The sequence below is a fragment of the Asterias amurensis genome, chromosome 19 (genome assembly GCF_032118995.1).
Source record: "Asterias amurensis chromosome 19, ASM3211899v1".
NCBI lineage: Eukaryota > Metazoa > Echinodermata > Asteroidea > Forcipulatida > Asteriidae > Asterias > Asterias amurensis.
This window is the reverse complement of record NC_092666.1, coordinates 14,314,530-14,326,146: the sequence shown is the minus strand read 5'-3', so window position 1 is coordinate 14,326,146 and position 11,617 is coordinate 14,314,530. Positions and strand designations below refer to the sequence as shown.

Genomic DNA, 11,617 nt, shown 5'->3' with positions numbered 1-11,617 from the left:
TATACAGTCCGCCATCTGGCAGAACCAAATCTTTGACCCACAATGCAAAACAACTCTCCCCATAGCTAATTATGTTTGTGTGCCGTTTTTGTTTACATAATTAAAGCAAAAAGGATTCAGAAAAGGGAGTGTGACGAAATTCACCATATCGTAAGAGTATTCATCATAAGAAAATTAAATAACTTATTTATTATTTAATTATTTTAGTTTAAATCTTCGGACATAATTTTTTGTTGGCAGGGGCCGTCCAGGGTAAGGCAAAAGTTTTAAAAACTGTCATCAAAGCGATGTGCCCTCCCAGACCCCTCCAACAAAAACATATCATGTTACAAAAATACAGAAAATAAAAGCATGAATTTTAAAAATGACAACTTGTTCGGTCTTAAGGGAACTGCAAACTTGTTTTATTAGACTTTATTGTTCATGTGTAAGCAATTTACTAAGAGATTTGTGCGTTTGGGGTCGTGTGTCATTACTAAGTGTGACCGTAGCTATCACAAAGCGTAACAAACACAGTAAGAACCGGCATACTTTAGTCATGGAGCCTGGCATTCTTTTAAAACTGTTCGTAAATGACGGATGGAAATGACTGACAATTCCAACGGTGTGTGGGCATTCATTTTGAGGGTAAGTTTAGAGCGCCACCAAGCGTCTGCTCAGGAGAAGTCAAGTTCAACGAGAGGAGTCGCTGTGCTGTAGAATGGTCCCCTGTGTTCCTTCGGATTATAATAATTTCTTTAAGTGTAGGGCAAGTTCCTTAAGTTGGCCCTAAGAGCAGAAAACTTACGTTTATCAGAAATTAGATTTGGCAGTGTGGAAAATTAGATTACCTTAAAAACCGATCTGATTTTGTAACAGTGTGCAGTCCAATGATGAAAACATTGCATAGTTTCGTGTCAGTCCGGAACTAAGACTCTTATAAATTAAGTGGTTAAATGAGTATTTTCTTTCAATTAACAACTGCAAACCAAAAGTAAATGAAACAGTTTGGGATCTCCAGACTGAGGCCAAGGATATCTCGACCAGCAATCTTTTGGATTGTATCAATTTTTGTGAGAGTTTGATACCAATGTTTGAACCAGTCGTAGTACTATCAGAGTTTTGTGTAACCAGTTTGTTTAGAGTTTGTGAAAAGGAAGAACACTTATTATCCCTCCAGAGAACCCCCACACGTTTATTAACAGCAGGGGTCGAAATTAAGTGTATTTTCAGTGTAGTCAGCAGGGCTAGTAACCAATAATTTTTAGTAGCCCTGATGAGATTTTGGTTGCCCGAAAGACACATTATGTCTCGCGTCACGGCTCAAACTTTATAATACACCATAGCACAGTTCTTTGTTGTTTGTAATGATGATTTTTGCATTGTTTTTCCACTAGCCCGTCGGGCTATCAAACTGGAAAAATCAGTAGCCCGGCTGTAAATCTGGTAGTCCCGGGCTAGCGGGCTAGTGGCAATTTCGACCCCTGAACAGTCTTGTTTCTCAATGTGTGCATCACTCCAAGATAAAGATTGATTTAGTCAGACACCTTAAGCGATCAACAATACTTAAAATGATCAACATTATCACTGGTATAAGCTTTTTTGAAGTATGGCGGACGCGATAGGAGTGTACCGCGGTTTGGGTGCATAATACACACAAATTGTCCACAATTTAATGTTGTAGCGTTGTGTTCGCCATATCTTAAAAAGGCTTGCTGTCAACGGTCTCCGCATGTAAATTTCCCTCAGTGAAGTGGAGTTTGGCTCTAGTCCCAAATAGCACACTTTCATAGTTGTGACTGTATTATTGCACATGTCCTAGAAAATCCGGGTGACCAGGCATCCAAACATTGAGTGGTTTAATAAAGATAACCAGTCATAACAAGATATAAAAATTAACCCTCAAAGAATTGAAAACGAATCCTGTATCACCAAAGTAAATGATATGTCAGATGTTGATATGAAAATTTGTTCTGTATCACATATAAAGTTTCCTCAGGACTTTAAAATCTTATCTTTCCTGGAGTGTTTTCTGTTTCCCCGGATACGAAGATTTTGGTAGAATTATAAAAGGGGGAGTGGGTTTCCTCAAGTATTCATATCACAGACGGAGGGCTATACCCGCGCGGGGTACCCGCAATGCCAGCTGATGCACGGACCGCAGCCGGCGCACCAGCGCCCAGCAAAAGGGGAATTCCCTCTAGCATGCTAAGCACGCAACGCATAACAAGCAACATAAATGGCGGCTGTCTGTCAAAAATACTCTTCGAGATTAGGGGATGAAGTGCTTCTCTAAAACGTTATAGGTAAGATGCTAACAACAGCCGACATTTAAAGGTTTACCCATAGAATACACTGATTCATGTGTAGTGACACATAGTTTTCAGAACAATAGTAAGTCAAGTAGGACGGAGCCCACCTTACACATACATAGTTTGATGCAAGCGATACATTGTGAGTGTGTGCACAATGCTCCCATGTGAACAGGGCGGAATCCGTTGTGTTCCAGACTTTTTGAGATCGGGCTCAGTTATCTCGACATAATTACATAGACCCAAATGCTTCGGAAATGGTAATTTTAAAAAAGAAAACTATAAATAATAAAAATTGCAATGAACACCGTCTGTTGATTGCTGACTCTTTTACTTCTGACATGATGCATTTATTTACCTCATCAGATTGAAAAATACTACGCTGCCCAGTTCCAGCAGTTACAACAAAGCAGAAGTTTAAGCAGAAGTGAGGAGGAATGCTAGCTGAAAACATTATTGACTGCACATAATTATCAGATGAATCCAGTGTGGAAAGAGTTAGATGTACCAGCAGATGCCCTTTTAAAATTGTTGTTGCAACCATCATATTTTACGTTTGGAAGAATACATAAATAAAAAGGCCCTCATCTTCATCTTTTTGGAAAAATCCGGACGATCAACTGGTATTTTTTTGTCATTTGGCCCAACCAACCATTGAACAAAGAGTAACCAACAAACAATCAATCATTGCTGCTTTTGTTGGGTAGCAACCTTTGCCCAACACGGTTGCCCAACGTTGGTTTAAATATCAACTGATTACATTATTGGGTAACATTTTTACCAACATAATGGTAAACAAACTTGCCCAACTATTGGTCAAAAGTTACCCAACTGCTGGGTAAAATGATTTGACCAACTGGTTTTGTCAAACTGTTTGCCCAACTATTGGATAAAAGTTATTGCCCAACCACAGTTGGTTATGTTATGCCTAGTCAGTTGATATTTAAACCAACGTTGGGCAAAAAAGTGCGGCAAATGTTGACCAACGTGATTTGCAGTGTACTATAAGATCCTTGTGGATTTAGAATTCCCCTATAGACCTTTATCACGGTGTGGCCATCTTGATTTTACTCAATTCCAACTCACTGTAACCAAACTGAGGCTGGATGAAATAATAGTCTGGTGCCATATTTGCGCAATGAATGTAGCATTCATTACTTATATTGGAAACAGGGAACACGACCAAGATGGTGACAGCGTGATAAAGGTCTATGAATACCCTTTGTTTTCCCCTTTAAGCCGGTTCATACTTCCTGCAAATGCGAATACGAAGCGAATTTTGGTGACACAACGCACTCCATTTCCCTTTTTGACGCATTGAAATTCGCGCATCGCGCAAAGCATCCGGTATGAACCGGCTTTTACTGTTGTGTTTTCGGTCCCCATGAGGTAGTGAATATAAAATCACCCACTGTTCTATTGACAGAGTGCAAAGCACACGGACCATTGGGATGAATTCTCTGCGGCAAGGAGTCGTGTGTGTTTCACTGGTACTCTGCCTGTCAGTGCAGGGAGAATCGTTGGGGTAAGAGCAATTTGGAGTCGGTAACAGACCTATAAAACACTGCAGTAGTGCATGTATTATTATACCCTGCCTGCGTGAACGCAAAGAAGATAGAGCTTTTTTTTTTTAACATGACCCCCCCACCTTTCTGCCACCTAAGTGGAGACTTTCTTAACGTGTACATCCCGATATGTGGAGATTGTGCAGTTATTCACCAGAACCAGAACCTTCACCACAGGCTTCGGAATGTCCAGTAGTCATAGCAACGATCTGACCTTTGCAAAAACCTTGTCCGATTATGTAACCAATAACTTACAGATGAATGCTCTCTAGAAGTGGGTCCCATGGCGTACTGTATGCAGTATCTATGTGTGTGTAGACTGGATTCAGTGTTCCCCCTATTTTCACCATGGAGGAATAGTGGTTTCACCATTTAGGACTATGGAATCATGATGGTCTCAATATTTAAGATATAACCATGAAATAAAAGGTTTTCAAGTAGGCCCTACACAGAAGAACAAGGTCTGTCAAGGACTACAATTGTTTTACTGATTTATTTATTCATTGAGGGTCACCATAATTGTAAATGTATAAGTCAATGATGTACTTCATAATCCCCATGATTATAAGTGTTAGTGCAAGTAGGCCTACACAGCAGGACAAAAATAAAAAAAAACTACAATTGTTTATGTTCCAATAATTTGTTGGCAAATTCATTACTGTATTTTGTTTTCGAAATTGTAAAAATCAATCTGACATATAAAACAAAGTGGTGTAAATTTAAAAGAAACCACAGAAAATAAAAAGCTATTGTCTGATAAAATGAAATTTCAAAATCTGAACAGCTGAAAAATTATGTACATGCATGATTTGAAAACTTCGTTTTAATGTCACAATAAAACCTTGCTTCTTTGAAATTAACACAACTCAGGCAATTTTGAAATATACATTATCTATTCGGTGGTAAACTTTCTTTCCTTTCGATTTTATGTTGAGATTTTGTTCATCAATTTGTTATTTAGTTGGCATAAATGTTAACTCTGCCATGGCCTGACCCACAGAGCTGTGTTACATAACCTAATTACTAACGGGTGACCGCCTTCCTGCAGTAATGATGGTCCCTAAAACATCCCTGAATACTATTTACCAGTGCTGGGGCAAGACCAGCTGTCGACAAATGTGGCCTGTTTCTTAGTACCAGTTTATATTAAGCTTGTTCGTAAATCAAGAACATTGCGTCTTGAAAACAAGTGAACACCAAGGGACAGCATTTCTCAAATTGTCCTGTCAAGCCTTGTGATCTGTATTTTCAAATTGTCTGATAATACCAAAATTATTACCTGTCTGAACAACTTTCAACTCTCTTCGGCTTGTCCGGTCATAGAGGTATTTTCATCATTAATGGTTTCGCCATTATGCTCCACCTTTTGGGATCATGGACCGAAAATATTAATGATGGTCTCCCTAATGTAGCCTAACTGTACTTTAGGATATCTCCATGAAATAATGGGTTTTCAAGTAGGCCCTACAAAGAAAAACAAGTTCTGTCAAATAATACAATTACAATGTAGTATACTGATTTTGGGGGAAATCAATCACTGGATTAATTACTTTGTGTTTTTGTTTTTTTATTTGTTTCCCCCCCCCCCCCAAAAAAAAAAAAAATGCTGCCATTATGGTGATCCTTGTTAAAGTTTATTTTCTTTAACTTAGAACAAGTTGTGTAATAAACAACTTTCACCTCAGGTTTCGGATTGGCCACTAGTCATAGCAAGTTAAATATGATGACGAGACATAAAAAGGTGTAAAGTAGTTTAGGAACCAGCATCATTTGTTGACAGCTGGTCCTTGCTCTGGCACTGGTAAGTTATTTAGGGATGCCTGCAGTAAGGTATCGTCATAATGCATGGTCATTATGCAGTATGACCATGGGTAGAGTAAGGACAGAGTAAGGCCAACTCCAGTCATATAATACATTCACCTAACAACAAATGTTGCAACACTGTCATGCTGACAGTGACAAACAACAACTATTGTTCAAAGAAAACATCAGTTCATTCTGCCTCAATCGGAAAGCGACCACGCCCTTTCCTAGAATGGTCATCCTGCTTCTTAGTCTTACGGTTAATAAGCCGCGCATTCGAAAATTACAATGTCCACAGATTGACTTACACCGTGTGAAGATAATGATCGTCAAAAGCTTACATTAAAATGCTGAGGTGGTGTAGTTTTTTTTTGAGAAACGAATAACACAACGTCACGAAAATACGTTTTACATGCTGAAATAATTTTCATCTCCTGACACGAAAATTATTCGCCTAATTAGACCCTTGGACATTAAAAAAAATCTGACATTATCATGTGTGGGGCGGGTCGTCGCCGTTACACTTCTTGTTGAAAAACTAAATGCCTTTGTCAAGTTTGTTCACATAATAATATTGGTTCTAATAATGGGTGCTACGTATGACTTTTGTGCCATGAAAGTCGAGTTCTGTACCCCCATGGTTGCATTCAATAAATAAGTTAACCATGAGTAATGACTGAGCACGAACTGTTTGTGTGCAAGTCATATGTAGGGGAACATTACAAAAACATGCAAAAACTATATTTGCCTTAAAAAAATTGTTTTTAAGTGACAGGTTAAGTTTCTCATCATAAGACTACATGTATAATGGGAGTAAAGGTGAAAGACATTCGTGGTTATAAAGAGCCCTATCCCATCCAGTACGTTGTCCCATGGAGGAATAAATCCTTCCTATAACATTGTTGTCCATACATAAACATTCGACAGCCTTGCATATCAGTTGATGACACTAAATGTAATGCAGACAAGCACACCAGCTTTGGTGGAGACATTTTTACCCACCACATCCAAATGACTTTTTCCTTTGCCGCATCTGATTCATCATTACTGGATCTCAAGCACCTTTCGATATCTATAGTGTACAAAGCGGTGATACATGTAGATGGAATAAAATTGTCAGATGTTCTGAACCGGGTCAGAACCTTTATTTTGTGCATTCATGGAGGCTATATAACCGTTAAATTGATCAACATTGCTGTGATGAAGACAGTCAATGGTCTCCATCATACAAGAACAGAAACCGTAAACAGAAAACCAGATGGCGTCGTCCCTTGCAGCCTGTTGTGCCGTGCAGGTGGAAAGAATAGGGCCTCTGAACTAACTGCTTACAAAAAATAGTTTAGTTTGGGAATCAACATTAACATTAACTACACCACAATCAGGTACTTGGTACATCATTTAAATGGTGTGTAAAAGCTAATGCTTTGAAAATGTTTTATGCTTAATTACATATTTTGATGTTTGTCTTTGTTTTCGGTTCTCTCGATGCATGTTAACAATCCTTTATATTATTTTTAAATCATGGCTATCCATGCAGCCCGGCCGTGTAAGCGCTAAATCACGCTTACGTAGGCGCAAAGTTCTTTGCAAAGTAAGCAGAGCCATGAAATTCGGCCGTGCACATGCCTGGCGGCAATTATTTTTCCCTGATTCTTTTTAAGGATTCCCTCTTTTAAATCGATTTAGAGAAAAGAAAGCGGAAAAATCCCATTAAAAAGCATTATGAGAGTGGCAATTTCGTAGGAAGAAAAAAAATCCATTGATCAATCAAGTTCGCGGAAAAGAAAAGTAAATAACGGAGGGGGTGTCTAGGACATAATATTAACAGTTTAAATTGAAGGTGATGTGATTTTGATGCATATGATGACTCTTCTACATATATTAAACGTTCTTTTAATATTTATTTTAAAGTATGCGGTGAGGAATCGTGACACGACCGCTATAAACTAAATCTTGTCATGGTTAGTTACAAATTAGGCAGTTTGTAAACGGATTATTTAAAGATTTGACTCGTACAGACGAAGGAACTTTTGCTGCGTTTACGCCGGCAATATTATTTGTTACAAAATACAAGCAGTACCAGTTGCACTGTTGGCTTTTCTCCATGCTTTTACTTAGTAAGGAATACGCTTATTGTAGTTTTATGGCTTGCAAAATGTAAATAACCGTGTTGAACATTCAGCAGAGGTTTGCAACTCTAATCTGCCGGTTTGTGAATTTCTACTTCCTAGCTGGAACAGGGTATGATTTTATCATGAATTGATAGACTATTAAATACCTAAATACCTTGCAATCTTGATTCTGAGCCATCCCCATATAGGCTGAGCATTCAAGGTTGATGCTTCCGGCCGGCAGCCAGGCACACAGGGCACTCCATTTCTCGCAGAGACATTTCCACTTTTCGTTGATCCAAAGGGCTCACCGACGAAATAATTATAATTCCGAAATTACTCTGCTTGCATTAAATGACGATCCATGGTTTCTTTGGCCGATTTAATCATTACTTTTCAGCAGATTCGGAAACTCAACAAGTGTGTGTGTGCCACTGTTTGTTGTGTAACAAACGTTGTTTCAGCTTGATGTTTTTGTCTGTTTCCCGCGAAAACCAGCACTTCGGTAGGGGCCGATTACATAATGCAGCACATGGGTGGGCGCTAGCGGCTATTAGGCCTTTTATTCTTCTCTCTGTCGACTTTGTTATAGTCTTGGTTCCAAGACCATTGGTGTTGCGCGGTCACACACAATCAACGTTCCGATCTATGCACGGCAAAACCTGTACACGCTTTGTAATGACCAAACGCTAGCGGGCGCTCTGTTTCTCTGATTTTTCTGATCTCTCTCACCATGATCTCACCATGGTGAGATCATAATCAGAGAAACAGAGCGCCCGCTAGCGTTCGGTTATTACAAAGCGTGTACAGTTTTTGTCGTGCAGAGATCGGAACGTTGATCGTGTGTTACCGCGCAACACCAATGGTCTTGGAACAAGACTACTGTTGTAGGTGAGTATGAAATAACAAGAACTATCACTTCTTGTTGAAGACGAGCAGAGTATTTTGAAACGTCGAGCCCGATATAACAGCTGCTATCAGAGCCATACTGGGGAGGTTAGCTGCACGTTGCGCGAGCAAAAACGTGAACGTGAACATGAAAAAAGTGTTGTAAAAATTTAACTTTTTAAGCATACGTGATGAAGTTGCCATTTTTTCACGTCAGGTACGTACGTGCAGACGCAATACGTGAGCATGACTTAAGCCAAAAGTGGTGACGTCACCTAGAAAAGACACAACTAATTTTCTTGTAATATTCATCTTGTCATCTTTGTTGTTATTTATCTAGTCATTTCAGTCATTGGTAGAAAGAAGTCTGAGAGGGTCCGTGATGGCACAGACATAATGATGTCGGTGAGTGAAAAACTAAAATTTAAAAGTAAACTTCTAAAAAAGGTAAGACAAACAATATGTTTTAAATGCCTATGGCCAAGCGCCACTTCTATTGGGTTGGCACTTTAACTTAGTTTTAAGGATACTGTCGTTATTTATTTGGGAGAGGAAGGGTGCCAATCGTTCGAAAAGTACATGTACCACGATTTGTTGTTACTACCCAAAACAAAAATGGTTCAAGTCCCGTTCTCGTGCGGGAGGTCCCTAAGCATACCCGCATACCCGCCGCCGTCAAAGTGTAGCTATTGTGGTCCCGCGTGAAACAATACTTTTCTGAGATTGCCAAGGGATTTGGACTATGAGCCAATTAAGTCTATAATTTGCCCAAAGTGCGTCACAATGTTAGCTCCACATTATATCAAGCTGTTACGTAAATGCTTCGAAGGGCGCTTAAGAAATAGTATTTTTCCCCTTTAAATCACTCAATTCGGTCGTTTAGTTGCAATGTATTTTTTAATAAACCTAAACGAGAAAAAAGATGAAATAGGCAGTACTTTTAAAAAGTGTTTCTGTTGGTTCTTGATTGCAGCCGCGGAATCACTGAGAGGGTGTATACCCACACAGCAGACCGACGTTGTTATGACGTCATTTTCAGGTCAGACCTGAATGTTTGACGTTAAAGTGACGTAATTTTTGCACCCATGCGCGACGTCAAATTGACATAGGTTTTTGGTCAAACCCAACGTCTAACTGACGTTGCATGACTCTGTTTGACGTCATTCCTACACTGATACAATGTTAATTCAACGTCAGTTAGACGTTGGTCTTGACGTCTATTAGACGTCATACTTTGGTCAGAAACTAACTACAATATATCAGCGCCAAATTGATGTCAAAAGTTGACCTTCAAATAGCATTTTACCGATGTCGGTAAATTGACGCCAAATTTACATCACGGGATGACCTTATAAAATGGACATTGTATTAACAACGTACCAGCATTTTACTCTATCTTGACATGAACAAAATATGACGTATAACTATTTACTTAATTCCGACGCTAATTGATGTCAAAAGTTGACCATTAAATGATATTTAATTGATATCAATAATTAGACGCCAAATTGACATCACAGCTTGACCAAAAATGATGTTGTATTAATGTCAGCATAATGACTCAAACATTACATCTCAACGTGACCAAAATATTAAGTCTAACTAACTATTTAATTCCGACGCCAAATTGATGTCAAAAGTTGACCATTAAATGACGTTTTACTGATGTCAATAATTTGACGCCAAAATGACATCGCAGGTTGACCTTAATATGACGTTATTTTAACGTCCGCGTTTAACTCCAAAATAACATCTAAACATGACCAAAATATGACGTCTAAAATAACTACAATATTTCGACGCTAAACTGATGTCAAAAATTTACCATTAAATGACGTTATATCGATGTCAATAATTGGTCGCCAAAATGACATCGCAGGTTAACCATAATATGACGTTGCAAAAACGTCAGCATAATGACTTCAAAATTACATCTAAACCTGACTTAAATATGACGTCTAACTAACTACAATATTTCGACGCTAAACTGATGTCAAAAAATTGACCATTAAATGACGTTATATTGATGTCAATAATTGGTCGCTAAAATGACATCGCAGGTTGACCATAATATGACGTTGCAAAAACGTCAGCATTATGACTTCAAAATGACATCTACACATGACCAAATAACGACGTCTAAATAACGTCAATAGTTTCACACCTCACTGACGTCTCAATTTGACAACAGTTTGACGTATTTCTGACGTCAAAATTTAATCACCAACCTGAACGTCATAGACTGACCAAAATATGACGTCACACAAACGTCAGACACCGACGGCGACCTTCACCGACCTAAATTGACCCTTTTTAATGTCAGCCCGACGTCGGTATGCTGTGTGGGTAGCTAGGTCTGCCGCCCGGTCCGGAGCACAATCCGACCGTAGTTCCGGCCGCCACGGCAGTCAGCTCTCCCCCGTAAAACCACGTTCTAACACGGCAGAGGGCAGAGGGCATGGTTCGACGTTCACCCAGGAGGAGACGATAGGTATCACCCTCGACCGACCACAATTCTTCCCGACCATGGCTTAATTTTATATAATTTGTTTAAGTTTGCACCGGGGATACTGAATATTTATCTTGGTTTCACCTTACAATGATTTGGATTATTGTTATTATTAAAGGTCGTGGGTTCGACTCCCACCCGATATCACAGGACACGGGGAAAGTACTGAGTAAAGTGCAAAACCAAAATTAATATTCATAGCTTAGTTGTTTACGACTGCTATCGGTGCAAAGTTAACTGGTGGTTACTAAAATATTGTATGCAGATTATGTGTATTTTTATGCATACACTTTAATACTTCTGTAGGAAAGAAAGTCACCGAAGCAGATTTAATCATTTCACTTATTACCCAATTTATTACCCAGATTATAATGTCAGCAAATAGTCAGAGGTTTTCGTAAAAAACAAATGTTGTTAAATCATGTCTACCAATCAAGGTCAGAGTCGCTG

General features: G+C 39.0%; 1 long non-coding RNA gene across 1 annotated transcript; it reads left to right on the top strand.

The window, feature by feature from the left end:
• Positions 1-2,199: 2,199 nt before the first annotated feature.
• LOC139951700 (uncharacterized) lies at positions 2,200-9,750 on the top strand. The gene is made up of 5 exons (XR_011787822.1): positions 2,200-2,285; positions 2,658-2,718; positions 3,718-3,816; positions 8,999-9,063; positions 9,632-9,750. It is a non-coding gene; the product is annotated as an uncharacterized lncRNA (long non-coding RNA).
• The last annotated feature ends 1,867 nt before the right edge of the window (positions 9,751-11,617 follow it).